General features: G+C 39.5%; 1 protein-coding gene across 2 annotated transcripts in view; it reads right to left on the reverse strand.

Annotated features, from left to right (window-relative positions):
- The window catches only part of MPPED2 (metallophosphoesterase domain containing 2), a 176,874-nt gene extending 175,173 nt beyond the window's left edge, over window positions 1-1,701 (reverse strand). For both annotated transcript variants that reach the window (XR_006714152.1, XM_045484842.1), the window contains exon 1: window positions 1,281-1,701. The gene's annotated coding sequence lies outside the window, so the exon portion shown is untranslated. The remainder of the gene's footprint in view (window positions 1-1,280) is intronic.
- Between the last annotated feature and the right edge of the window lie 23,187 nt (window positions 1,702-24,888).

The following is a 24,888-nucleotide window of genomic DNA, read 5'->3' on the forward strand; positions in this document are numbered from 1 at the left end:
CGGGCTGCTTTCCTGGAGCGGCAGAGAAAGGAAGGGAGGGAGCCAGCAAGCGTTGGAAGGGGGTGTGGAGGCTACGGATTTCCCCCCCTCTTTAGAAATCTTTTCTTTGCCTTAAAGTTTTGTTTGTTTTTTTCCACCCCGACCTGTTTGTGTTTGTTCGCAGCATCTCAAATCAATTACACATTTTTCATGACCCGCATTTACACTTAATTTGGGGGTATGTTGGGGGGTGGGTGGGTGGATAGTAAATGTTCTATAAATCTGCCCCACCGGGGCATCCTTAAATTCTCTTCTTGTTGGTGGATTCTAACTCCCTTCCCAATCTCCAGAAAAAAATGCCCCTTCACCTCCTAGGCCGCAAAACCCCGGAATTCAAAGGCTTTACAAAGATAACCCTGTTCCGTGCAAATAGGCAAAGAAACTCCTGCCTCTCTGGAGAAGAAACCGGGCGGCAACGGTTACTTTTTCTCGTCGCTCGTCCCCCGCCGCCCGGCCCGGGTCGCCGACTCGCTCCGCAGGCGGCTATCGTGGAGACCGGAGGCGGCAGGGGACAGCGAGGTTGGGGCGCGGGGACAGGGTGAGAAGAAGCCCCGCGCGAGAGCGGCGCGCGCGCGGGCGGCCCCGGGGGCGGCCGCGGAGCGCAGACCCAGCACAAAGCTGCGCGGCGCCTTCCCGGCCACCGCACCTCGCTCGGGCCGCGGCGGGCGCCCGGGGCTCGGGCCAACACAATGCACCCGGGCCTAGGCCGGGGCGGTTCGAACACATCACCCCGGGACTTTCTAGTAAACAGCTCGCCTAGTCCTCGTCCCCACCCCCATCCCAGCCGCCTGGCTTTCGCTGATGCCCCTCGCGGACACCCCCTTCACCCCTGCAGAGAAATCCCGGCGAAGAAGGGAGCCGGAGGTGGGGACCCTGGGAGGTCGGGGGCTGAGGACTGGGGGCGGCGAGGGGGGAGGGGAGATGAGCAGAGGGGCGAGATGGGGAGTAGGAGGGCGACAGCTCCTGAAAAAGAATTCGCTTTCGCTCTGGGGTAGAAAATACGCCCTCCTCGGGTTCCGAATTGCCCGGGAAGCGCCAGCTTGTGCGAATGTCAGGAGCACCGGGGCAGCCGCGGTCCGCAGCCTCCGAGCCCCTCGCACGCGCCTCTGACAAGGCACCTCTCACCCGGGCTCCGCTTTGTGTGTGCATTTTTTTTTCCCTTCCTCTCGCGCGCGGCACCGGGCGCCCGGCCGCCTCCTCCCCCTCCCCCGCCCTCCGCCTCCCTTCCCGGGGCGGATTACCTTTCCCGGGCTGCGCTCTGTGTCCCGGGGATGCCTTCAGCGCCCAACGAGCAGGCGATCCATCGCGGAGCGGCCGGAGCCGGCGGGAGGCGCGCGGGGGGCGAGCGGGGGCGACGAGGGGCGCGGGCGGGCCAGAACCTTCGACCCCGGAGGTCCCGCCGCGGGCAGGGGCGGGGGACCTGGGGGCGCGGCACGAGAGGGAGGGGGGGTGGAGAAAGGACCGGAGCAGCCTCGATCTGGGGAGAGAGCGAGCGAGGGGGCGAGGAGAGGGAGCGAGGGCGCGGCGAGCCAGAGGGAGCGCGAGCGGTGCAGTGACAGGGACTGCCACTGGGGTCAAAGGAGCACAGCTCCAGGAAGCAGGGCGGCTGAGGCGCCGCTCCGTGCGCGCTCCCCGGCGGGACCCCGCGCCCTCGCGCGCCCCTCCTGCAGCCCCGGCCCGCTCGAACCCGCACTGGCGCCCCGAGGCCCCGGGGTTGCAAGAGGAGGAGGGAGCTGAGGGCGAGGCCGGCAGCCTGCTGGTGCTCTCGGGTCAAGCAGGCAGCAGGAAGCAGAGCTGCAAGTTCATCACCAGGAGTGTGATCAGCGTAAAAATCATAGGGGACTGGGGAGGGGGGTGGCTACGGAGCCCCAGAAAAATAAAGGGAGTTTTCCCTCCAAATGGGCGTCTTCTGCAAAGAGAACACCCAGGCCCCCCCTTCATCCACCGACCTGCCTGGCGCTGTCTGGAGTCCTGGCACAGCTCCAGGGCGCCGAGCTCCCTGCGGGGGCAAGGGGAGCGGCTTGGGCACTGGGCTCAGACCAAGGAAGGCGACCCTGGGTCCCCTCCCATCTGCTGAGCTTAGGCTTCCCGGGGGTAGAGCCGTGCTCCCTTTCCTCAAGCCTTTCAACTAGCCAGATTCACACACACACACACACACACACACACACACACACCTTTCTCTCTGCAATGTTGTTCCTGAGAAAGAAAAGGCCAACCCAGTTGATAATTTTTTTTTCACCTCCACGAATTAACGCAGGTTCAAAATAGGGACGTGAGGAGGGGCAAAGACTAATTGTTTCCATTTTTGTCTTAGGGGCACATATTCCCCAAACAAGAAGCACTTCAAAAACATTTTAAAAATCAAAGTTCGTCCTCTGTTTTCTGCTACTTTGGATAACGGGGGGGAAAAAAGACTTTCAGAATTGTATGCAAACAACCTAATAAAAGGAAAAGCCGCCGAAATGCTAAAAGACGACAAGGAAGAGAAGGCTTTTAGAAAACTTGGTTGGGGCTGTCTGTAAAAGATGAGGTGGCCCTGTGATGTTCCGCTCTTGTCAGAGCTGAAGGATTTGGACTGCAACCAGATCAAATTCCTTTCCAGGAGTCAGACCCAAAGATACAGGCATTGTCCAAAGGGAAATCCAATGGATGTGTGTGTGAGAGAGAGAAGTGTGCTAAGTATACTATTTGACAACTGACTAGACATCCTGGCTGAAATTATATCCCCTAAAAATAAAAAAGGAGCCATTTCAACCTGGTCTGTGGCCTCTGTGCTGAGACTAATTGGTTTCCAGGGTCTGGGAAGGAAGGGAGAGAGGCTGGTAGGAGCCCCTATAAAAAAAGATCAAACGGAATTCACTTGAAAATATTTCCCTTTTACAATGGGCTTTCCTGGCACTTGAATTTTAAGTAACCCATCTCTTAGGCCTGAGCTGAAATGAAGGGAGAGATGGTCTTGGCAATAAATTTATTTTGTTGTACAGTATGCCCAGAGTGTCAGGACTTGTCAAATGTTCTGAGATCAAGAGGACAGTGATTCTCCTTGCCTAGCACAAATCACAGCAAGTGGCATTGACATTAAAGATGGCAAAGACAGGGGGAAGGTGGGGCACCTTTAAATTTAGTTTTTGTTTTCCAGCCCAGCAGCAAACACTGACTAGAATCATGTTGTTGAAGAAATGCTTGGTTTTGTTTTCCTTTTTCTATGACTTATCAGTGCACTCCTCTTATCTAAATGGTTTGAATTTTTTCACTGATTTGGACCGATTTAATCAGCCAAAAAAAAGCAGCATAAGCCTTTTTTCTTTTTTTTTTTTTAAATAACTAGTAGTCAATCAAAACAGCCAAACTTAAATTTGTACGCGAACCTGAATCTGTACATACACACACAGATAATAAATAGTACCGTGTTCTATTTCAGTAGCACATTTTACAGGATATTTAATGCTATTGAGCACAAGTGAGTGATCCTTTACAAAGTTGATGAAAATTTGTATATAATTTTACTGTGTGGAGAAAAATTGAGGCAAGAAAAGATGCTTGAAATTGTAGCTTATAGTGCAGGAAGAAGTCAACCTCCACTCTGTCCCTGATGATCAATTACCCAATGAGAGAAGTAGTGACCAGGCTCTATGAGAGCTATGATTTTTATTTCTGTTAGGCTACCAAAATAAAGAAGCTGGAGAAATAGAAGTAAATTTAAATAAGTCACGAACAATGGGAACTCGCTTTTCAAATAATTTTCATTACATGGATTTCAACATATTGTGTTTTGTTAAATCATATTCTCCATCAATATAGCCACCTACACTAAAAGCTTGTTTTAAAATGATTGGATGTGAACCATGTCTGTCCCCTGACATCAGCTTTGAAACGTCGAGCTTCATTACAGAAAATTTGAAATGCTATAGGCTGATACTTTTTTTTTCTTTAAGATAAGTGAGCCTATAAGCTTCATTTTTTTTTGTCAGTGTTAAATTCAATTTTTATTGTTTATAATGGAAAACAAAAGAAAGATAAAAGTAAAATGCCAAGTTTATGATTGCCTTTATGCAAATATTACAAATTTTTCCCTTTAATGGAATGTAAATTTGGACCCTTTCTCCAGTGATTTCATCGAAGGAACTGGCAAATATGCTTCCTGATAGCCTGCTGCAATATCTTTTAAAATATCTTTTCAGATTGCATTTAGGGAAGAAAATGAGAGAGTGGAGCGTGGGAGAACTTTAGGTGGAAGCTTGGAAAGTGGTTGCTACTTCCCTTGAAAGCTAAATACTTTATTTGGCATTGGCTCTCATTCTCCCTCTCCCTACGAGGACAGGTTTTCCAGTACTTGAGGGACACGTGTGTAACTTAAACCTTGGTTCAATCCTGTGGTTCTTCTTCAGAAAAAAAAATTATGGAAACTATTGCATTTCTTTGAATACTTTTATTAAAGTTAGATACACTAATCTCACTCTGGGAACAAACAGCAACTATTGTGCTTCTTTTTCTTTAAATTTTCTGCATTTTTATCATTTTCCAGCAAGGTTCAGACTATAGGTTATCAGAAATCAGAGCCTGTTAATAGAACTACCAGTATGATGCAATTTGAAAAAATCTGACCCAACAAACTTCCTTATTTCATTCTTAATTCCTATAGTTTTTACAGTTTTTACTTGCTTCAAATGTTTTTGCTGTAAACCCCTCAAGTTTGAGAACTATGCCCTTTATTCCTGTTCTTTTGTGCTGTGTACCTAGCAGAAACTTGGAAATAGTTATTAAATGAATGTATGGGTCAATGAGTGAGCAAGTGAGTAAGAGAAGGCTGGAGGGAAGGACAATCATACAATGGAGGAAAATCCATACCAGATATGCAGGAACGGAAGTGATGTCATGAGACTAGTGTCAGAAGATAAGAGCTAAGGACTTATCATGGAGTTCAAATAGCACATTTAAAGGGGTTTGCTAATGTCTTTGGAAACATGAAATAATACATAAAGCTGTTTAAGAAATTTATTTTCTCATAGAGAAACTAAAGATTATCATGTATCACATCTGTTTAAAGATAGCCTTTTTTTAAGTACGGTAAGATGCCAAAAAAAAAAAAAATCCCCGAGTAAAATTTGTATCTTAAAATTTATAGAGATAATTTACCAAGATGTAGTCTCCAAAGAAACTTACTGTGATTAACCTGATTTTTTGATAGATCCTTTCTGAAGTTCTCAAAATAAATATATAACGCGTTTCATCCTTTGTACTTAAAATTTCCTTTTGGTTAACCAATAAAAATGTTTATGACTGAGAAACATTCAGGAAACACTAGAACTGAGGAAATTTTGTTTCATAAAATAAAATTTTAAGGCATTATCTTAGAAAGGCTAAACTTTGCCAGCAGCTTAAATAATAAACATGGAGGGAGCAGGAATGTTAAAATTTTGCAAAACTCATTAATCCTTACCATACTTACTAGCCAATGTCTAGCATGTATCAACAAATCAGACAAGTATTATTTATGCAATAAAAATTTTACAAATTAATTTTAAAAATCTGACAAGATCCTGAGCATGTGTTAGTGTGTTTTCCATCGTAACAGACTTGCATGATCTCTGTTATCAATTAATCTTTGCCAGGTTTTTTTCCCATATTATGATCCCAATTCTGAAAAAGTAGTGGCAGAAATTAGTGGTACTTGGGATAGGCTGGTCATGGTGGAAGAACATTCTAATTGAAGTAAAAGCCAAAGTAATCTCTTTTGAAAGATGGGCATGTGGAAAACCCATAATAACCTGATTAAAGAAAATGTATGTGGGGGATTTCAATTTTAATAATTCAATTTGACAAGCTAGTATAAGACATATCAATATTTTGAGTAGGCAGCATATAACATAATTTTCCTTCTTAGCAAAAATACATGAACGAATACATTTTTAAAAAACTGAGTTTGAGAGACAAGCAGAATCTAAAACCCATTTCCCTCTGTATTATTAATGTAATGGTTTGATTATTCAACAAATATGTTTTAATCTTTGCTCTAGGCAGAATACTTATACCATGATGATGGTCTAAAGATGCAAAAAGCAGAGTTTCCTCACACAGTGTAAAGTACATAATTTCATGGATCTGGGCAGTCTGGCATTAAATAATCACACAGATAAATACAAATTATATCTATGAAAAGAAGAAGCAGCTGGTATAAAAAAAAAAAAAAGCATAAAATAAGGAGACTTTTTCTCCTCCAAGTTTGAGTGAAGACTTCCCAGATGGAGGAAGGGAATACAAGGAGACCATAGGAAAAAGAAGAATCAGTGTGGCGGGTGCTAAATGAGGAATTGCGCAGTGCCCATGAGAGAGGTCTGGATCCGGATCTGCAGACAGAGGCTAGAACTGAAGGGCCAAGCTAAAATCATTGAAGGTCACAGCTAAGGCCCTGTTCAAGATGTTTGACTTTATCCTGAGGGCAACTGGAAGCTGTTTAAGGATCTTAAGTAGAAAGGCTAACATGATTAGATTTGTGTTTTGAAAAGGTCGTTCTTCCTCCCAGCGTGGAGAATGGATTTTAGGGGGCTAGAGTGAACATTGGGAGGCCATTTAGGGGTTATTGCAGTCACTGGGTTGAAGGTGAAGGTAGCCTTCAGCATGACAGTTTGGAAGAGGCAAGACAAAGAGAGAAATGAATGGATTCAAGAGATTTGAATAAATTTTACATAATAAAAACAAATTACTAGCATATTGAAATCATAGTGTGGTATTATTACCCAGTCTGAGAAGCTGGGAGCCATATTTACCTAAAGACTTGTTTTTCATTCTAACATTTTCTAACATTCAGATCCTAAAACTTTATCTCCCATTCAGTGTCCCACACCTATTTTTGGCTCACAGATCTGGACTTGTTCTTTTTTCATATGAAACATAAATGCTGGAGGTAACTGTATTTCTATCTCTTTAAAGATTTTAGATGCTCCATCACTTCCATGTCTGTCTTCATTGGAACTAGTTCCCTTATATTTAATGTTCCAAACAATATTCTAAGGGATTCTTAACAACTAGCTATTTTCTAAGTGAAATCTTCAAAGAAACAGGTATGCTTTCACAGGAAATACATAGACACTGACTAGAAGTAAGAATATTGTTCTTTCAACGTAGAATTATTCCGTGTGGACCCAATCAATCTTCACAAACCAATTGTAAGAAAGATATTGTACGTGTTGGGTTTCTTATTCATACTAGCTAAGTCACTATGGCCCTGCTTAGCAACTCAGAGTTCTGAGAAAAGATGGCAATGGAAATAAAGTAAATACAGACATTTCAGGACTTCTATAGTGGCAACTATGTTTTCTAACTTCATCCCTTTCTTAGCATTTCTACATTTTGAAAGTTCCATCAATTTCTTCTGTTCTCATGATTCCCCATAATGCCTACTTATAAACAAGGTAAAATCTGCACACAAGAGAACAGCCAAGATCTAGCGCACAAGGTTTTACTAGAAGCTAAAATAAAAGGAAGGTTTACTGGAGGGTAGTTAAAAAAAAATCACAGCACTGTATCAAAATCCCTATTTCATGCTCAACACAGAAGGAACTTTAAAAGAGTTATTTTTTTTTCATTTTCAATTTTTGTTCTTTTTCCTATTCATTGTTTTGTGGAAATTAAAAAATACAAGCAAAAGGAAAAAGTTAAAAATTAGCTGTAATTTTGCCATTCAGAAATATCCATCATAAACATTTTTGTTATATAGTTTTTCAGTCTAAAGAATTTTACAAAAAAAAAAAAAAGCAACAAAACTAGAAATACAATTAAGTGTATAGAGTGGCAGTTGAGAGGAAACCAAGGTTGGAATCCCATCTTGGGCTGTTACTACCTGTGTGACCGTGAGTGAGTTGCTTAAACTCTCTGTGCCTTGATTTCCTCATTTGAAAAAAGGAGTCATTAAATATACCTACCTCATAGAGTTGTTACAAGGATTAAATGTGTTAATATTTTTTAAGGAATTTAGATTAATGCCTAATACATATCAAGTAATCATTGTAAGTTTTGTAACCCATTTCTAAATCTTTTTAATACAACACTAATACATAATCATAAATAAATTGAATCCAGAAGTACATTAAGAAGTAAAAATTCTTCTCTTTCTCCCTCATATCCCATTACCTATATAACTTACTCTTTCAAAGGAATAGAATACTATGAACACCTCTTCATGTCATTAAACATCCTTCTATGGCTCTATAGACTAGAACTTTCATTAAAAGTGCAATGCATGTTATAAATTCAGAATACCCAAAAGTCCATATTCCATCTCAGAAGACTACACATATATTATAATCATATAGATGAGTTTAAAAAATATTCCCTTAAAAATTCCATAGTCCTAAGACATATGAAGTAAATCCTTCTCCTATTTTTATCTATGGGGATGATTGAATGGGTCTTTGAAAGACCAGTGTACTTGTATCTAGTTTTATTTTCAGTTTATTAATCCCCCCCCCTTTTTTTGAAGCATGGGCAATATTCTGAAAAGTAAAATTAAGAGTTTTATGTTTGGCAAGCTGCAGTTTTGGGTTATTCATGCTGTTGAAATTCTTAAGCACAACAAATGAACTGATAGTTCATAGAGACGTGATAACCAGTTTAAATTCAAACTTTACCACCAGTTGTTGATACACCACTTACTTGTGTACTTTAGAGTTGTCTGGAATATATAATGGATCATAATCTGTAGCATTCATTTGCCAACAGGAGGTTCAAGATGTGATGGCAGTCACATGGAAAAGTTGTTATGGGAATTTAAGGGAGGGGGGATTGAAGAATTCTTTGGCACTTGGCAGCTCTTTGGCAAATTGTATGGTTGCTGCTTTTCCACCAGCTGGGATATGAAGTAGATGGAAGTGTATATGGCCAGTGTTTATTTTATTATAAGATCTTCACATCAAAATTAAACAGTCTGTGGTAATCCTCAACCTTCACCATACACACAGGCTAATCTGGTTAAACAAATATGAGTGTGTTTGGGTATCAAGGAGTTGGCCTAGTGGAGTCTAAGATTTTCATTTTAGAAAAGGCTGTAGTAAGAGAAGAATGCGTTCCACAGCAGCTATTATCTGGTATCTGAATTTGCTGTTGGCAAACTGGTCCTTGCATGTCTTGGAGGCATATGGAAATTGATGATGAAAGTGTCTAGTGTAACTAGAAATATAATTTGATGAAAACTGAAGCAGTGAACTGTGAGAAACTGTTAAACCAGTGTCATCAAACAGTGCTTCGAAAATAATGAAACAGAACTACTAGCTCTTTATGAGTAATATTGGGTAAAAATGGGAAAAGCACATGGTATACACAAAAAGTTTAAATATATGAGGTAATGCTCTTTTTAATTACTATTATTACAAAGACCACTCCAAATGTCTACACCCAGACTCCTTTCCATTTATCTCTGAGTAGACAATGACATCACGTCTCCTCTAAATTATTCAGACTCAGGGGATGGAATTGGCTCATTCAATAGAGAATGCCATGTTTGGTGTTGGCACGGTACTTAAAGGCTCTCTCCACATTATCCCCAAACTGAAAAGCATATTTGATGGTGGCCAAATGGTTTAAAAAAAATTTTCCCCTCTAGACTTTAAGCATTCAGAAAGCCATGAAGAACAAAAATAGAACTGCACCATAAGGTATAATCATAAAACGTCATAGAAGAGGAAAACTTAAAAAGTGAAAAAAACGCTCCAGTCATCTGAAGGCTAGCAGTTCGTGAAGTCATTAGAAGTCATTCCATACGGGCTGAGTTTGAGAAAAAGTCAGAGGTTGCTTTGTTCTTGGCTCTGAGTGAAATCAAAACCTACCCAGATCCTATACAAAGGCAACTGCGGACCGCCTTTTTCGTGCTCGGTATATGCCACTAAACACACGTAAATGACTTATGTTCAGAAAAGTCTGTGATTCTGTTCATATTAATCCATGTCTCAGGCTGGCAAAATGCCTAAGCATAATCAAAGGGGGTTGGGGGGGGTGGTAAAAGCCTGCCTTTTCAAACAGGCTAGAAAATTTGTACCAAAAGATCACAGGGCGACAGAGACAGCTGGAAAAATTGGAGCTGGGGCTCTGATTTTCGTGCCAGTGTTACACCTAATGCAAAGGGAATGCAGATGATGGATTGGGAGTTATGTATGTTGTTTAGTTGGAAGCACTGTACTTGCACAGAGGTCGAAGTGTAACATTTTAAATATCATACTGTAAGGTAACGCAAAAAACCCTGCAGTTGCAAAGAACGAATACCTCGGAATGCAGAGACAAGTTGCTAATAAAATAAGGTAAACTCATACAAAGAGTAAACAATGAGGCCAAAGCTCCAAAATTAGTTAATGGAAAGGTGTTTCACTAATGTCTCTTAATAATCGTATCTTTGGAAAATGGTGCTGGCAAGTATTTTTACATGCATAGAATTTTCTGCCAGATGATTTAAAATGCTTGGGCCACAAGGGGTTTTCAAATCAAAGGTTCTAGGACATTTGCGCTTCTAAAAGAAATGCTTATGATTTTTCTTGGGTTTTGTAGTGGTTTTATCTGTAAGGGAGAATAAAAATCCAAGGTATTCGATGTAATTCTCTGTACCATCTCTATTTGAACAGACCTTTTCATTCAAGGTGCTATTCAATATAATTTTGTTCAGATGAAGTGTGTCCTCCACAACTGAAACGTTGTATATAAAATGGAGATCACTGAAAGTTTTATTGAGATGTGTTGAGGGTCTCTGGGGTCCATACTGATTCAGGTTGTGTTTTCAGACTCCGAACTCTGTGGCCTTTGACAGGCATGAAGAAAAGCAAGACCAAAACAGTTCTCACAACACAGCCGGTGGTCACAAAGGACAGCCCATGGAGATGTCTGTCACTGGAAAAAGCAGCTTCTGGAAGAGAACCAAAAGAGGAAAAGAGGTGGGAATGGAGAGAGAAAGAATGTGTGTGCGTGTGTGGTGTGTGTGCGAGAGAGAGAGAGAGAGAGAGATTGAGAGATGGAGAGACAGATAAAATATAAAATTTGAACATCAAATGATAAAAATTAAATCCTGAAAAAAATCAGTGTCTGGAATCACAGGCATATATTTTCCTCTTCTATTTTATCTCTCAGAATGTCATTAATAGAAGAGTTTGAAAGTGTATGCAGTCAACACCACAATTACATTAAAAAAGCTAATCTGCTAGAACCTTCTGGCATCGTAGGGAAACGCTAATAAGTTCCAGGGGGAGGGATGGAGTAGTCCTAGAAACAACAAACTTATTCTCTTGCCTTGTTATTTTTTTTAATGTTTTCATCTTTAGTAAAGCAACATCATATTTGACAGATTAATGATATCATTTGCTACTTTTCTAACTTGCTTTTTTGACATCGAAGTGCTCTTACATTAAAATTCTTTTCTTTGTAGGGTGATATTTTGATGACTACCTCATAATATATAATGGAACATACATTATTGCTTAAAATGTGTGCACAGGCCCTGAAGTTCTTTTTTAAAAAGGATTAAACTACTCTAAACACATATATACATAAACTCGTGTACCCCTAATATGTAAATTCTTCAAACAAGCCTGGTTAAGATAAAATCATAAGCTAATATGTAGCTAGGCTGCTATCCTGCCATTCTCTCACCACTTTTTTCTTTTTTTCTGGTTTTCCAAATAAACAGCAGGCCCTAAGGGCTCTTTGAACTCACTAGAGTGTTTAGCTCCAGCAATCACTGGTTCATGTAGCTTATCTTTTCCTGGTATTTCTATGTGATTTAATAGTTCCAGCCTGGCCAAGGGAATGAAAACTTCTGGGTCTGTTTCTGGAAGCACTGCACTCCCCATTGCCATCTGTGATGAACCAAATAACCTTTCTCTGCCTCGGCTATTTTCTTATAATCATGTCTGTTTTGCAGCAATGCAGTGAAGCTTGATAAATAGTTGAAGTTGTTCACCAGAGAAGCAAAGCCATTGTCTGAGTCATGCAGGTGTGCCTAGTAATTAATTAATGAATAAGTACCAACCTCTGGATGGTAATATTAATTAAATATCCAACATTAAAGTGGCATTTAATTGCCAAGGGATTAATAAAACAGATCCTTACTCCACTAGATTGGGATTCTCTAGTTATAAGTGATAGAATCTGACCCTGGCTAAGAGAGAGTTTATTGAAAAGTAACAGGGCTACATCAATCAGAAGGCTTGGGGTGGTGGATTACATTTTCCAAAAATGACAGTTCCAAAGTATATTATATCCCACGTGTTCTTCTCACAATGTGACGTTGACTGTACTCTATGTTTTTTCCTCTCGAATGTGGGGGTGCTTTTACAGTGCTTCTACCAAGTACAGATGTGATACTACATGACTTTGAGGCTAAGTCATACAAAGAGATAGGGCTTCCGTGTGGCTCTTTCTTGAGGTGTGTGTCTTTGGATTGCTGAGCTGTAAGAAGTCTGGCCACCCTTAATACACCATGCTGGATAAACCATACAAAGACTTGGAGAGATGACCAAGGAGCCCCATCTGTTCTGGTCCACAGCTGTTCCAGTTTCTCTGACCAGGTGCCAGACGTGTGAGCAAGGCTTCAAGCTCTGCCATTAAGCCACCCCAGGCAAAAATGGGTAGAGGAGAAGCAAGCTGTCCTTGCTGAGGCCTGCCTAGGCTGCAGAGTCATGAGCAAACTAGATGTTGTTATTGTTATTTTAAACCACAAAGTTGGGGGTGGATAGTAACACAGCCATAGTAACTGGAGCACTCGGGTAGGAAGCGGGAATCAAGGAGAGAAGATTGAGAGAGCTGGGAACCAGGAGCTAGAGAAATGACTCACTCCAAATGTCTCCTCAGTCTTGTGTCACTTGATGAGTCAAAATCCTGGAGAGTGTACCCACGGACCAAGTTGAGATGGTAGTTCACCTCCTGCCCGTATCTGAGCAATGCAGGAAAGATTTGGTAAATAGACCCCCAGGCAGCTGCCATGGCTCCCCAGTTGTAAGGCAGACACCTAGATTTATCACACCCATCAAGGTTACAATAGGGAGAAAGAAATTTTCCAAAAAGAAATTGGAGTGTTTTTCAGAAGGACAAATGGATGACAGAAAGTAAAAAAACAATAGGTCAGGGGCACCTGGGTGGCTCAGTCGGTTAAGCATCCGACTTCAGCTCAGGTCATGATCTCAAGGTCCGTGAGTTTGAGCCCCGTGTCAGGCTCTGTGCTGACAGCTTGGAGCCGGGAGCCTGCTTCGGATTCTGTGTCTCCCTCTCCCTCTGCCCCTCCCCTATTTGTGCTCTGTCTCTTCTAGTCTCTCAAAAATAAATAAATGTAAAAAAAATTTTTTTAAAAAACAGTAAGTCAACTCAGACCACATTTCATTCTACTTAAATAAACAAATTTTTCTATTGTTATCATATCCTTGAATATAAATTAATTGCAATTAGCATGTATGTTTTGTCTGCTGATGGTATTACTGAATGAAGTTATTGAAACAGTCTTCGAGATGAAGTAATTCCTTGGGTGTTAAAAGATATTAGGCTGCTTCCTTTCCTTCTTTCTCACCACCCTCCTCCCTCCCTCCTTCCCTCTCTGCCTCCCTTCTTCCCTCCCTCATCCCTCTGTCCCTCCCTTTCTCTCTGCTTCTCTTTCTTCCTCCCTTCCTTCCTTCCTTCTCTTTCTTTCTTCCATAATCTTTAATTATTTAGTGTTTATCTCCCAGTCTACAAAAATTTCACAAACATAAGACAAGAGACAATAGATTATAAAAATACTTAGAGCTGCCTTAAACCTTTTTTTTTTTGGAACAAGATGAAGGAATAAACAAATAATAAATTAATAAAATACTAAAATTCTCCAGGGCCATTGTTTCTTAAACTATAGTCCTTTTTTACTTTACTCTGTATCAAATGCAGTGGCTCAACACACACACACACACACACACACACACACACACACACACACACACACTTAATTCAATCATTTTCAATCAAATAAGCTGCTCAATTTCTTGAAAATAATAAGACTCACTGATTGTTCGACTGGATCGGAGGTTTATTTGACTGAATTGAAAGGCCATTGATCCAGTGGCCCCATGGATAGAAAACATAAAAGACAATTTTCCCTAACTGTCATTGTTCATTCAAGTTTTAATTTGTTTTAGTTATTTAACATGAAACATTGTTCTCTTTTAAACAATAGCACATGCAGTGGAAAAAATTATTCTTCATCATTGAGATTTCTTTCTGGTTTTAAACAGGAGAAATGTATAAAGACATTCTTTAAACTAAGATACCTTCTTTTCTGTAGAAAATACATCTATGGAAGACAGAATTTTCACCAGAATTTAAAGAGATTACATATATTTTAGACACGATATACACTGAAACAATACACAGTATATTATTGCTAAGGTAGTTTATGATCAGTTCCTTGAACATGCATGGAATAGATTCGGGAATACAACAAAATATGAAGAATTTAAGCCAAGCTTGGGAATCTTACATAGGTAGTTTCAGACTTTATTGATGACATTATTTTATAGACAGACAGATCTCAGAAATTGAGAGTTTCTAAATTCTATTTTGAGGTTTAAGTGATTGCTTTTCTCCTTCTTTTTCTCCTTGTTCCCCCTAACCCTTCTGCTTCTCTTTAGCTTGATTTGGCCACTAAAATCTGGTGAAATCAGGAAAGTAGCTTGAGTGTGGAAAAGCACTATAAAAATGAAAAAAAACTGTATCACTACACAGAATTTTGTGAAAGTAAGATTTCTGAACTTCAGCCTGATTGACATTCAGGCTGGAAAATTCTTTGCTGCAGGAGCTGGCTTATTCATTGTAGGATGCTTATCAGCATCCCTGGCTGATGCCCACTGGCTGCCCACTCTGGCTTCTGCCCACTCTATGCTAGTAGCACCTCAGTCTTTTTTTTTTTTTTTTTTTTTGGTTGTAGTAAAATATACATAACATAATTACCACTTTAGTCAGTTTAAGCACATAGTGCAGTGACATTAAGTACATTTATATTGTTGTTCAACCATTGCCAGCATCCATCTCCAGAACTTTCCACCTTCCCAAATTGTAACTTCATATCTATTAAGTAGTAACTTGCCTTTCCCACCTCCCCCAGCCCCTGGTAATCATTATTCTACTTTCTTTTCCTGTGAATTTGACTACTCTAGGTGCCTTATATCAGTGGAATCCTACAATATTTGTTTTTTGGGGGGACTGGCTTATTTAATTTGGCATAACGTTTTCAAAGTTTATTTATGTTGTAGTATGTCAGAATTTCCTTCCTTTTTAAGGTTGAATGATACGCCATTTTACAGACATACTACATTTGTTTATTCATTCATCTGGCAATTGACCCTTAGGTTGGATCCACCTTTCTGCTATTGTGAATAATACTGCTGTGAACTTGGGTATACAGATATCTGAGTTTCTGTTTTCAGTTCTTCTGAATATATAGACAGAAGTGGAATTACTGGGTCACATGTCTCCAGACGTTGTCAAATGTCCCTTGAGGGGCGAAATCACCCCTAATTAAGAACTGCTTGCCTAAGGAAACAAACTTCTTTGAACAAAGGTATTTCACCAGAGCTGAATTATGAACTTTTAGGTTTAGAAGGAGTATGATAAGCCATCATGATGTTGCGTGAATCATCTCTGTCTCATCTGAGACATGTATTTGACCACCAGCAGTGCTTGGGAACTCAGTCACCCATAAGGCTACCTCAGTCTTGCCCCAATCAGTTCTCATCTTACTCTTTTAGTCCACTGGCTCCTTCCTCTCATGCTAAAAACATATTCGTGTCTACATCCTATATCTTCCACCTGCTATTCACCAGCAAACATCTTAATAGAGTAATCTATAAAACCTCAACTCCCATTTATTCTTTAATCAATTAACATCTGAAACTGCCTTGAATACGATCACCTAATTGCTAGATTCAATCATATTTTCTCTTTATTCTTGACAGAGTCATGGCAATATCCAGTTTAACCTGACCTAACACTCCAGTGAGTCATTTATTCAACAAGTATTTATTATACCTACTATGTGTCCCTGTGTAACAAAGCATGTCCCTTGGCCTTTGTCTTTGGTTCCCGGAAGGTAACCTCCGAACCCTTGGAATTTCCCAAATAATTTGGTGTATCTTTGTTATCCATGGTTACCTCTCAGATCACACTTGAAAGTTTATGCTGAGGAGACTTCCTGGTAGGCCCTGGGAGTGTTTATGCTAATGGGATGGGCCAGGATGGGCCTTTCTGGGTCTGTACCAGAAAGACCAACCATGTGATTAGACTTTGGGGCTTTGAGCCACAGGAGATAAGCCTGACCTGTAAGGAAGTGGGTGAGGATAGAGATTGAGTCATATGGGTAAGATTTAACCAACACTGCTTTTATAATGAAATTCTGATAAAAGCTCTGGACACTGAGATTCCAGTGACCTTCCTAGGCAAATACTCTGCAGAGTGACCCTTATCACTGTGCTGAGATGATCATATGCATCCTGAAGGTCAAGAAGCTTCACATTTGGGAGCTTCTCTGATATTATCCTACTTGTTCTGATTTGAATTCTTTTGCTATAAAAAAACTACAATCATTAAGTACAGTGCCTTCCTGAGTTTTGTGAGTTGTTCAAACAAATTATCAAACCTGAAGGGGTAATGGGAAACTGAATTTATAACGAGCTGGTCAAAAGTGAATGTCCTATAGAGGTCCTGGGGACCTCTAAACATTGGCTGGTGTCTCAAGTGAGGGCAGTCTTGTGGAGGACGCTGCCCTTCACCTGAGAAGTTTGGCTTTACTCTTGATAGTTAGTGTCAGAAGGCATTACAGTCACTCTGAAGGACTCTTCAATACCATGTTGAGCAAAACATTGATTCCTATCCTCATGAAACTTAGAATAAACAGAGCTATAGAGACATCAAAATGTAACCAGAAAACCAAACATAGAAACTCCTCTGGGTACAAATGTGTTAAATTTCCAAAGACCATTTATAAGTTTATTTTTTCCTGAGTCCAAAACAATGCCATACAAGTGATGAACATATGCACATCAATTAATGTTAGGTTTCACTTTGTTTCCATCAGAATCTTATGCCAGTAATTAGTACTTTTCACCATCTTCACTCTTTGTACATTCATTGGATATAATGAGATTAATAATGCTCATAAAACACCTTGAAATTAAGCACAGAGCAAGCACTCAAGAACCAAGAAAAATGAAAACAGGATAACTAAGATTAAAATGACTGTACATGACCACTTATGTCTTCAGTCATTGGTGAACAGAGCTGACTTGGCCTTGCTCCAGAGCAAAGCTTTGTTTATACAATGTCAATGAATTTCTTTAGTTGGACTTCACAAAGAGAGGATATACATATATCCATATACCTGGTTAAATAAGTGGCTTGTAGATGGAAGTTTAGGGAAAGCTTCTCAAAGACTTGAAAGTTAAGTAAAAACTAGTCAGGCAGAGTGGGGAAAACTACCATTGAAGGAAGACGTTTTAACAGGTGCAAAGATCCTGAGGTAGGAGAGAGCTTGGCACTTTGGAGGCAAAGGAGAGTCTATGGATATAGTATGTCTGGGAATGAGACAGTGTTTACATGAAGGGGTCTGCCTCATCAAGTTGGTATGAAAGCTCAAGTATCAGAGGGTGCTTATGGGTGATATGTTTGGGTAAATAACATGGCTAATACTGGGTCACATGCCAAACCAGTCACACCACTGGGGTGTGTGCTTACTGGGGAATACGTATGTGTATGTGGTCATGTGCTTGCTTGCTTGTGTGAACAAATGACTTAGAGCTGTAATAATTTGGGGTTGATAATAGGGAGACCTCTGACATGAATTAAATCAAGAGCTGTATGAATACTTTCCATGAATTATTTTAGTTAATATTAACAGCAACACTATGAGATAGGTATTATTATCATGAATCCATTTCAAATAAGAGAAAGGGGTAAGGTTGAATGGTTAGAGTACTCAGGCAGTATGGCTTCAGAGCCCTCTCAGCTAACTTGATTCTAAAATCCATGACCCTGTCGGCATTTACCACAGGTGGGATGCATTCTCTTCCCCAGTGCACAGTGGATCCGTTGTGAAAATGACAAGGCTGTGGTTGGATTTCCACACATCGACCTCCAATCAGCAGGGACTGTGAATTGCTCCCAAAACCAGCCCTGAGCCAGGCATCCAGATTTGGGACTAGCAAGGTAGGAGATGAAATATAAGTCCTCGGAGAATTAGAAATATATTTGGAGAATGAGCTTCCTTAGAAGAATGGATATGGTTAAAGAGAAAGAGATTTGGCTTGTGAAGGGATATTGGGATATTGATGCAAAGGGCGCTGAATTTCAACTCATGGTTGATAAAGTCTAGAATATTCTGGTTCTATAAGTCATCCAGCTCATTATGGTTCTTTATTTCCATCATAGTAGTGTGGCAGCTCCCACCATGACCCTTCTGTGTGCAAGATGAAGCTACTCTTCTAAACTGATTTCACTTCTTTTCAGTTTGTATTGGTCTAGCATCAAAACTGTCCAAATTGAGCCTCATCAAAGCTACTTACATTTCCCACAACTCTCCAGTGTTCCTGTGGTGCTAATCATGCTGAAAGTCTTATTGTCTCTCAAACTTCTTGTGCCTTCTCACTTGAGTGCATGTTTGGCATAAAATAGTCTTACCATTTTACTCCATTTTAAAAGACCATTTCTACATCCTTCCATGAAGCTATTCCTTGAAAGTCACTTCCTTGGTAGATTATCCATTGTCTGTGTGAATAAGTTTTTGCACATAGTTATATTTTTCCTTTATTATATCCTGCTTTGGTGTTTCCCTAAATGTTGGGAACAGACGTATTTGCATGTGACACAAACACCTGGTGGGCACAGAGAAGATTTTAGGTGGTTCTACAGATGTAGCAATAAATAGCATCATGTCACATTGTGAGAAATACATTTCCTTTTTTATTCTTTTTTAATAATTGGGATTAGGACCAGCAAAAGTATCTGGTTTTCACTAAATGTATATTTAACACATGTATATCACACAAACCTCCCTACATAGAAATAAACATCTCTCAGTGTTTGTATAGAATATAGTAAAATATTTTATTGTATTTTTTTATAAATATAAGGCAAGTAATAGAAATAAACCATTCACTATAATCTACTTTTTAACAATTAATAGATTTAAATAAAAAGTAAATAAATCTTAAAAATTAAGTAAATTAAGTAGAGTCTGTATGTAAAGTTGTCACCATGAAGCATATAATTCACCAAGGTAATGATATTCTTAAGAAGAAATAATGGACAATGGGAAGAACATTGATGTGGATATTGAGAAACTTTGGTTCTGGCAATGAGAGCTTAAGAGGACAAGTTCAGGAGTCATGTCACCTGGTTCTAACCATGTGTTAACTGTGTAAACTCAGATGATTACTTAGACTTGTCTAATAGAACTTTCTATGATGTTGTTCTAATGTTCTATAATTTTAGCTGAACAATACAGTAGCCATTATTGAGCACGCGAAATTTGGTCTGTGCAACTAAGAGACTGAACTTTAGATTTAACTTAATTTTAATAGTAACATGTGGCTAGTGGATACCAATTACACAGTCCAGCTTTAAGACTCAGTTTGTTCATCTATCAAATAAAAATAATAAATATTAACACTTGCCTCAGAGGACAGTTTGAAAATTAAGTGAGATAATGCACGTGACATACTTAGCTTAGTACTTGCCATAGAAAAAGAACTTAATAATTTTAGCAATATATTTAACTAGCTTCACAGGTAATTTGGTTCACATCTCTGAAATTCAGTTGCTGCTTTTGTATTCTTAATTTAATGGTGTCTAAGATCATCTTAGAACTAATTACTTAGCTCAGGTCATCAAAATGTAGGATGGATAGTAAAGGCTCAATAAGTAGGGGCAAAGGACGGCTTTTGTTGGGGTGGATTTTTTTAGCTGATTTGAACTCAGTTTCAAATTTCTTGGAGTTGTGAAAGTTTAAATGTCTAAGACAATAAAAGAAAATGCAGGGTGACAAAAAGAAACTTTGAATAAATTAAAAATATTGCTTTATACCCAAAGTGTTCTAAGTTGGAGGTCAAATCAAGTGTGAAGGTTTGTTGAATTGATTATGCCATGTGTTAAAGTTTCTGATATTCTAGTCTGACTGTATCAAATAGCCTCCCTCCCTTAAGAATAATGAGATTTGCCATTTATTGAGAGCTTATGGTGTGCCTAGCACCTGCCTAGTTATTACTGCTTATTCTAAAACAATCTCACAATGCAGGTGCTGTTATCCCTATTGTAAAGGTCAGGAAACTGAGCCTTGGGGAGATCAAATGAGTCATCCGAGGTCATACACCTAAAAGTGGAATCCGGCCCCACCTGGTCCTAAAGCTTGCTGACTTTCCCCTACAACACTTTGTGTCTCTGCAGGCACATCTAATGAGGTTATAATAGCTATGCAATATACTAATAACGTGCAATCATCATAAGAGCCAATTAATCAGAATCAGGATCTAAGTACTTTACTTGGGAAATCATATTTAATCCTTTTACCCCAATCCTATACCTACCATTTTTTTACCCATTTTATCGACAAGTACACTGGGCACAGAGGGCAAACAACTTATCGAAGATCACCCACATGCAACAAAGGTTGGAACCCAGGTAGTCAGACACCAGTATCCAGGCTCTCAGCTACCACACTGCACTACCTACTGGTAGCACTCGTGTGAGGCCTGACCAGCAGTCCGTATGTGCCCATGTGTGCCGGACTCATCTTTCTAGCAGTTTCTTTATCATAACCTGAGTCTTTTTGTTGCCTCACTCATAATACTTTTCTTCTCCATGCCTCTCCTTCTCCAGTTGACCTTTTGTGTCACTACACTCCCATTCTTCTTCTCCTCTCTTTATTTTTACTATTGGGATTCTTATGTAACATTAAGAAGTGTGTGAATTTTCTGCCAAAAAGGAAAAAAAAAATCCTTATTGACTGGAATACTGAACTTTCGAAGCACCTGGAATAAAAAAAGTGCTGCGTGAATTCAAAAAGTAAAAAAGCTCAAATCTCAATTCCTTCTTCGTGTTGCCAGCATATTTTTGAAGTGGTAATAGAAAGAGCAGTTATGTTGTTCTGAAGCTGCAATGTTTTATTTTCTGTTAAGAGAGTTTGGTTAAAAAAAAAAACTACATAGCTTTCTGCTTCTAGAAAAACTGTAGTTCTCAGGACTACAATATTTAAGGATATTAATAAGAAATATCCAAGGGAAACACTAAACATTGAGGGGAAAAATACATTTTCTGTGTCAAGAAAAAGATATTTCTGTGTTGTAAGTGGGCCAAATTATAAGAATTATTCACAGACTTTTTTTTTATAGCACTTACCAGAGCAGTTAGGATAATCTATGCTCTATTGCATCATGTGGTACTTTCAGGATTTGGCATTTAAGTATGATACATGCTAAATTGAAAATATCCTCTTGTTAAAAAGAAAAAAAAAATGAGAGAATTCTGTGAGTGGTTTTTCACCTGTCAGAGGTTATCGGAAGTTGTAATTCAGGAAAAAAAAAAAAAAAAAAAAAAAAGGAAAAGACATAGGTTGCCCAATGGTTTAATGCTACTAGGGAACTTTCAGTCTCCTTACTGGGGTTTCCTTTTGACAGGCAAAGAAGTGACACACATTGAAAACGACAATCATGAGAATCCACTGTAAAGGCACTCTAATCATTTTTAGAGTTTGTACAGAACATGCAAAATTTGTAGAATTTGTACAGGATATGTACAGAATATGCAAAAAACCCAGCTAAGATTAATCAATAGTTTCTTTTCTTCCACAGCAGCCAGCCTAGAAATAATGGGACAAAGTCGGATGCTATATACTGAACTCTATCATTTATAAGTTTCTATGAGAATTTATATTTCTTCTAGCAACTGCTTTGGGCACATGCTCTGAGGTTCTATAAACTGTAAGTCTCCGTGTTTCTGTAAGCTATGAGCTTTCACCAGGGAGGAAATAATATATAATAGGCAATATGAATCATATTTTTATCTGATGTCAACATTCCAGGAAATGTGTTGATTTAAATAGGGTGAACCATATGAAATTGTCAATATTTGGCTGTTTTTGATCTACAAAATGTCCATTTTATATGGCTCAACCTAATATTTTAAAAAGTGAATAAGCCAAGAGGCAAAGATACTATTTTTGGATTCTAACAATAACTGGAGTTGCACTGGAATTTGTTTCACTTTACAGATTTGAATACTTTTACTTCAGAATTGTATTTGGAAGTGATGGACTGAGAAATAAATAGAATTTAAAGTGTTCTCTGACATTCTTTTTAAAAAATTTTTTATTTATTTATTTTTAGAAAGAGATAGAGCATGAGCAAGGGAGGGGCAGAGAGAGAGAAGGGACAAAGGATCTGAAGTGGACTCTGGACTGACAGCAGAGAGCTTGATGCGGGGCTCGAACCCACAAGCCATGAGATCATGACCTACGCCGAAGTTGGACGCTTAACCAATTGAGCCACCTAGGCACCCCAAAGTGTTCTCTGACATTCTTAAATATTATATCAGACTTGTTTGCCATAGAAGACACTTTCAAAATTGTCGTTGACCTAAACAAACAAATAATAAATAAATAATGCAAAGCATCTAATTGGGTTGAGTGCTTCTGTGTCAACCTGAAAAATTAAACGGCAAAAAGAAGCATAGGTGACTTTTCTTCCTAGGAAACTCTACAGCCATACAAAGGGTCTCTGGTTATATACCAACAATCAGGTTAATTAAAACAAGAAGGAAAAAGTAAACTGTACATTAGGAATTACTTAACACCTTGGTCCCTCGATGTAGACATATGGGATTCACTTTGTCATTCAGACCATAGAGACAGCTCTCCAAGAGTGAACATGAAGTGACTCACCACAATTATTACTACTAAAAATCAAAGGTCAACTAGTTCCCAGAAAGAACAATTAACTAGCATACTAGCAGGTTACCCGCCCCCCATTTTTTATCTTGAAATACTTCAAACCTACAGAAAAGTTGCAAAGTGGTATAATGATTTTCCATATACTCATCTAGATTCTCCAGCTGTTTATTACTATTTTGTTTCCTCTTTCTTTCTCTCCCTCTTTCTCTACCTCTCAATTGTACTATCTACTCGGACAACCATAAATTAAGCAAAGATATATTTTAAGCTTATTTTCAGGGATTTTTGAACGTTCTTCATGTCAGGTGTGAATCTCTCTCATTCTCCAGTTTAACCAACGTGTCAGATTCATAGATTCGTTTTTGTCTTTGGAAAGTACCAGGTTACCTCAGGAATTCACTCCTAATCCAGCCTGTTCCATACCACAGAGTTCTAAAGTTCATTCCCTCAAGAAAGAGAAAGCAGGAATGGTAATGTTATCATTTACCCACAGGGCATGTAGGTGACAGTGATATATTCACTTGGTGCCCTCAGCAACAAAACAAAGCTCCAACAGATCAGTTTAAAGGGGGAAGGGATTATATTACCTTCCTCCTATCAAGGCAAGGTCTACCTCTCAGAGCAGAATCCTGTGGGGGATTTATGTGTTCTTCTTACCTGAGCATGTGCCTCCCTGGGATAACCTATTGAGCTCCATGCCTCAGTTTCTCCCTCTGCTCTAACTCATCCCGCACAAGCTGCCAGTTCAGCCTTCTGGAAACTTTACTTTGATCATGTCATTACCTTGGCCAGAAATTGTCACTGATGTCTTATGTCCAACAGGATAAATTTCAAATGTCTTAACCTAAGACTAGTATTCAGCTGGTAGGACCCGGTATGGTTGTATCGGTTGTTGAAATGTTACAACACTTCTATGCCAGTTGGTAAAGAGAAGGCCTCTTCTTACTGACTATAAATTTCCTAATGATCCAGCCCAGTGGCCACCGTGACAGAGAGTAATGGGGTTTGGAAGTGGTGCTGGCATGAAAGTGGGTGGTCGGTAGTGATTGTTGAGGGATGGAGGTGTTGCAGATGATGCCAGTGGTGGCGGCCTGTGCAGCTCCTGTCCACTCCAAACCAACACACCATCCTTGTTTTAGGTCTTGCATTCTGACCATGCATCCGGTCCATTCAAAATAAATAAATAAATAAAAAGTCTTTCACACATCAGAAAGGGGAGCCCTCTTGCACTATTGATGGGAACGTAAACTGGTGCAGTCACTCTGGAAAACAGTATGGAGGTTCCTCAAAAAGTTAAAAATTGAACCATCCTACGATCCAGCAATCACACTACTAGGTATTTACCCAAAGGATACAAAAATACTAATTCAAAGGGATACATGCACCTCGGTGTTTTACAGTAGCATTATCTACGATAGCCAAACTATGGAAACAGCCCAAGAGTCCATTGACTGATGAATGGATAATGGATAAAGAAGATTTGATATATATATATATATATATATATATATATATATATATATATATACCATGTACATATGGTGTGTATATATATATATATATATATATATATATATATATATATATAATGGAGTATACTTGTCCATGAAAAAGAATGAAATCTTGCCATTTGCAGTGACATGGATGGGGCTACAGAGTATTATGCTAAGCAAAATAAGTCAGAGAAAGACAAATACCATATGATTTCACTCATATGTGGAATTTAAGGAACAAAACAAACCAGCAAAGGGAGAGAAAAGAGAGAGAAGAAAACCAAGAAACAGAGTCTTAACTATAGAGAACACCTTGATGGTTACCAGAGGGGAGATAGATGGGGGGGGGGGCATTAAATAGAAGATGAGGATTAAGAAGGGCACTTGTCATGATGTGCACTGGGTGATGTATGGGATTGCTGAATCACC

Source organism: Leopardus geoffroyi, chromosome D1 (assembly GCF_018350155.1).
Source record: "Leopardus geoffroyi isolate Oge1 chromosome D1, O.geoffroyi_Oge1_pat1.0, whole genome shotgun sequence".
Taxonomy (NCBI): Eukaryota; Metazoa; Chordata; class Mammalia; order Carnivora; family Felidae; genus Leopardus; species Leopardus geoffroyi.